Source organism: Sinocyclocheilus rhinocerous, unplaced genomic scaffold (genome assembly GCF_001515625.1).
Source record: "Sinocyclocheilus rhinocerous isolate Xijiao unplaced genomic scaffold, SAMN03320098_v1.1 scaffold680, whole genome shotgun sequence".
NCBI classification, from domain to species: Eukaryota; Metazoa; Chordata; class Actinopteri; order Cypriniformes; family Cyprinidae; genus Sinocyclocheilus; species Sinocyclocheilus rhinocerous.
The window spans coordinates 390,144-395,972 of NW_015637539.1; the positions used below are offsets into that span (position 1 = coordinate 390,144).

A 5,829-nucleotide genomic window follows, 5' to 3' on the forward strand; every position below is an offset into this window, starting at 1 on the left:
AAAATTATTTCGTTTGATTTTATTTATATCGGGTTGAGAAGGTCAAGGTCTCTGAAGGTTAAAGTGTACAAACTTGTGATGCATTTAAACCAGCTGCTTTGATTAATTTTATGTTAGATAAATTTAAGTAATCTAACTTTTCTAAAGACAAAAAAAAATGGGTTTGTGTGACTTTTTGTGGAGTGTCCCGTCTGTGTGTTGATTGTTCAGTCGGTGAACAGAGATGAGAGAAGGAGAGCAGACGCCGTCCTCCTGTGCGTCTCTGTGTCATTCATCTGTGAGACGAGAGACAGACGAGCCGCTCATGTCCGAGGGGCGGGAAACACAGCTGTCAATCACTTCACAGATAGCGGAGTTTACTTTTCCAGTTTGGCATTGGCGCTGCTGTCCTGCGGCTCAGGCTGACAGCCGAGATCAGCACGACTTTATCTTTCTCTGCTTTTGTCTCACAGACTCACATATACTTTCATTTTGAAAGTTTCAACTTTTTAAGTGACATGGGGGTGGAGTTTGATCTTTGGAATCCAAAGGGGAGGGGCTTGATATGTAAATTTCATTTTACATGTATAGGAGAATGTTGTCATTTTAGAAGGAGCATCACATTTTTAAAATAACTAGTTTGTTTGTTTTGAGACCATGAGTGGTACTTTTTACACAGGGTTATTATTATGAACTAAAATAAACCATAAAAAAACGTTTTCATTACTTGGAAAAAAAAAAAAACATTAACCAATACTAATAATAATAATGATTACATTTTTCAATTCAATTCAAGTTTATTTGTATAGCGCTTTTCACGATACAAATCGTTGCAAAGCAACTTTACAGCAAATTAAGTAGGTAAGGTAGCTTATCAGTGGTGACTGTCAGTTAATGTACATATGGCAGAAATGTACGGAAAATCAATTAAAGATGTAATCAAACAGACGATGAACACTATTAACAGCAATTATTATATGATGCATATAATAATTATGCATTATAATTATGCAAAAAATATTGATGCGCTAAAATAACTAAAACATAACAAAATAACTAAAACTTTAATATTTTAATGAAAACAGAAAAAAAAATTGTGTATATATAGGCTCTCCAAATCACTTCAGCCGTCCCATTCACACAATCAGCGCTCATTCGTCTAAACGAAATGAGAAACATGTCTGTGTTCATGCATACACATTCAAATAACATCAGCACATAAGCTACAAAACACACTCGTGAGCTGAACACACAGGCCGGGTTCTAGTGTTCAGTCTGTCTGTTTTTGTATTGTGCGTCTGGGTAATTGTAAATACAGTAGTGAGGTGCATAGTGCCACTGGAAACACACAAATGACATTTGAATCACTCTACAAAAGTAAAACTCAATGCATCACACAGATATCGCTCCTAAAGCACAATTTCAATAGAGTTTGATGTGACTTTAGAGCTAAAGATGCAATACTTTAATGCACGGCTTCTCGACCCATTGTCCACAACAACATTCAAAGGGCCAGTGATTTATATATATATATATATATATTTTTTTTTTAGATTTTATCACAATTGTATCCCCCTAAAATATTTTATTAAATATTTTTTCAGTCATTTGTGATTTATTTTTAATATCTCTCTACAAACATAAACTTGATTTGATTTCTTCAGCTTAAAGGCCTTCATCAGAAAGTTCGCCGAAAATATCGTTTTAAAGAAGTCAAGTTTATGTGTGTAGAGTGTTGCAGTTTTTTTCTCTAGTTTGACTTTTTTTTTTTTTGTTGAATCTCCTCTGAGCACCTGATTTTCAGTTTTTGGTTTTAAAGATCCAGCGATAAAATGTGCAAGTACCTGTCTGAAAGCTGATCAGATGTCTGAGCAATATCAGACCGGAGAATAACTCAAAAACAAGCGTAGCGTTTGAAGGAGGGACAATGTCAGGGTTCAGATGTGAAGACGGTGAGGTGAGCTTTGTTTGAAAGTCAGAATCCCAATTAAAAAATGTCAAAAACTCAGTCTGAGCCACAGAGACAGAAATCAAGCAGAAGAGCCAGACCGAGCAACGTCTACACGAATCAATAAAACACAGTCTGAATCTGACGCGCGCAGTCAGAAAACAGGCTGATGCAGAAACATAGGGACTAAAGCAGGTCCACAAACAGAGGAGATGCACTACTGTTCAAAAGTTTGGGGTCGGTAAGATTTTATAGTGTTTTTGAAGTCTCTTCTGCTCACCAAGGCTGCATTTATTTGATCAAAAATACAGTAAAATCTGTAAAATTGTGAAATATTATTACAATTTAAAACAGCTGTTTTCTATGTGATTATCTGTTAAACTATATATATATATATATATATATATAAGCAGTTGCTTGACTATATTTATTTGATCATATTATTTATTTATTTATTTTGTCCATTTAGGTTTTTTAATGCTTTTCAGAGACCAATAATTAAAACTTGTCATTAAAACAGCAACAACAACAAAATAAATGAATAAACAAACAAACAAATACCTGTTTTTAATGCAGTACAGTACAACAATAAAAGCTTCAGCTATTATCGAGATATGAAAATGTGATGCCCGTTTGCAGGTTGTGTTGATTGTTCTTTCGCACTGATTAATGTTTCTTCACACCCACAGAAATAATTATATGACTCTGGAGACTCAGACGCTTTTCAGTTTGGCTGGTGTGAGCGCTAACAGTGCAAACACGTCTAACAGCAGAATATAAATAAAACAGACCTGCACATCCGGACCGATTTGAGCTCCAGACTGAAGTCTGCTGCTGCTGCTCTCGTCTGAGCTATTGGTGCGTTCAAGTCATGCCGGAAAGATCGTATTTACAAGTTAATACATGAATGTGACCACAGAGTCACTATTACAAGTTGGAAATGACATGTGCATGTCAGTGAGAAAACATGCCAGACACAATAAATGCAGCATCTGTATTAATGGCAAATTTGCAATGCAATTATCTAAGTTGCATGTACAAAATACCTTAGTATTGTGCAGTGATGATAGAATACATAATTCAGTTTACGGCACCTTTATAAACTGAATAAAAATATAAAAACAGATCACATTCTTTATTCGTTATTTTGTAAATGTATAGTAAAAAATCTCAAAGTTCAATGTTATGCAGAAAAGGTGCGTCGCAATCCTGCGCCAACCAAAGTGACTTGAATCAGGGTTATTAGAGTTAATTAAAATTCAATTATTTACACTTAAAATAAAATTTAACTGTGTAACAAAAACTTGTTTTAGTAGTTGATGTCCTAAAATAATTAAAGCCAAAACTGAAATGATAATTCATAAAACAGTATTAATTTATATTGTTAATATTCAAATATTAATATTATATTATTTTTTATTTTCTGTTTTTTTATTCATTTCGTTTTTTGTAATTTTGTTGTGGTTTGTATTTTTTTAAATGTCTATATAGTTTTTATTAATTATTATTTCAGTTTTATTTTTACTTATTTTAGTACATCAAATTAAACTACATGAAAATAAGTATGGTATTAGTTAACTATAACAACCCTGATTTAAAAAAAAATCTATATAGACACATAAAAAAAAATATAATAAATATTATAAAATGACAAACACACAACAAAATTACTAAAACTTTAACTAAAATACAAATAATTCTAAAATACAAAAAATTAATTTTATAGTTTATAGTTTTCATAATATTCTGAAAACTATAAACTATAAAACAACACAGACTTAAGCGCACCTGACGTCGTAATTATGACTTCCCAACTCATAAATACGAACTTCCCAGAAGGAGAGCGATTAGTCAGAGTAATATGCATATTATCGCAAAGCTCGAATCTGATTGGCTGTAGTATAAAGTGGGTGGAGCCTGTTTGTGGATTCCCGTGCAAGAACATTCGTTTTATTTTTTTAGGATTCTTTGATGAATAGAAAGTAAAAAAAAAAAAAACAGCATTTATTTGAAATATAAATCTTTGTAACATTATAAATGTCTTTACTCTCAGTTTTGATCAATTTATTTCGTGCATGATGAATAAAAGTATTAATTTGTTTAAAAAAAAAAATCTAACTGATCCCAAACTTGTATATACAAGGGAAACAAACAAATTAAATTTTCATTTTCATTTTTTAAAGAACATTTGTGTGCAAAAATACTGCTAAACTACTAATAATATTAAAGCCAAGTCAAATTAAAAAAAATATATTGTAGAAAATGTTTACTTTAAGTAAATATGAACAAGAAATATTTTTGGATAAATTCATGTTTTTTTTTCCTTCTATAGCGCATAAATAATTGGCATAAATATTAAACCTGTCAGAGAATAAAACAGTATTAATTTATATTGTTAATATTCAAATATTAATATTATATTATTTTTTATTTTCTGTTTTTTTATTCATTTCGTTTTTTGTAATTTTGTTGTGGTTTGTATTTTTTTAAATGTCTATATAGTTTTTATTAATTATTATTTCAGTTTTATTTTTACTTATTTTAGTACATCAAATTAAACTACATGAAAATAAGTATGGTATTAGTTAACTATAACAACCCTGATTTAAAAAAAAATCTATATAGACACATAAAAAAATATATAATAAATATTATAAAATGACAAACACACAACAAAATTACTAAAACTTTAACTAAAATACAAATAATTCTAAAATACAAAAAATTAATTTTATAGTTTATAGTTTTCATAATATTCTGAAAACTATAAACTATAAAACAACACAGACTTAAGCGCACCTGACGTCGTAATTATGACTTCCCAACTCATAAATACGAACTTCCCAGAAGGAGAGCGATTAGTCAGAGTAATATGCATATTATCGCAAAGCTCGAATCTGATTGGCTGTAGTATAAAGTGGGTGGAGCCTGTTTGTGGATTCCCGTGCAAGAACATTTCAAATAAACATAAATGCATGCGATTCCACAAAAGTCAGCCTCACTTGATTTGCATCTGTGAGTCTCCTTGCATTCATTTGTGGATTTAAAACTATTCTCAACCATTACCTGAAGCCTGGAAGAAAACGTTAATGAAAATATGATTTGACCTTTATGTATTGCATTATTAATCATTTCTACCTAGTCTCTAAAGGGATGTTTTACTTAGAGATGTAGCTAGGGACAGTTTTATTCTCAAAGTACAGCTGACACACACACACACACACACACAGACAGATGAGAGAACGTCCTTGAGGATTAAGGATAAAATGAACAGCCGAATAGTGATAGAAAAGATTAAAGAAGAAAAGAACACAGGACTCGAGGTCACTCGAGGGACATTTTGAATGTATTTCCAGGCAGATTTAACATTCGGCGCAGACACGCGCCTCTGTTTGCTGGCATTAAAATCTCATTCCGCCTGACGGAGACTCGTATGAAATAATCCACGTTCATAACCCGCAGAATAACTCCTGATTGGCTCTCTGCGGATGCTAATTAAAGGCAGCATTACGAGGCAGGTGTTCGTCCCGCTCCGAATCAGCGCAGAGGACAGAGCGGTCATCATGTAGTGATTCTGTCATATGGGGTCAAAGGTCACATGTCATCCATTTAGCTTACTGTATAGTATGCATACTGTGTATAGTATGCAAATCCGACCTAGTAAACATGCAAAACAATCATTCTTATGAGATGACACTCACTAATTTACGTATGCAGCATAATGAGGTCATGTGACTGCGCTGGGCTGTAGCATAAGACTATTTGAGGTGTTTCTCTTTGCATTATGCATATTGATAGATACGGTGTGTGTGTGTGTGTGTGTGTGTCTGTGTCTGTGTGTCTGTGGTGTCTGTGTCTGTGTGTGTGTGTGTGTGTGTGTGTTTGTCTGTGTGTGTGTGTGT

At 32.5% G+C, this 5,829-nt stretch overlaps 1 protein-coding gene across 1 annotated transcript in view; it reads left to right on the forward strand.

The window, feature by feature from the left end:
- The window catches only part of LOC107749001 (ATP-binding cassette sub-family A member 1), a 119,004-nt gene that overhangs the window by 102,104 nt on the left and 11,071 nt on the right, over positions 1–5,829 (forward strand). The gene's annotated exons all lie outside the window — the stretch shown is intronic.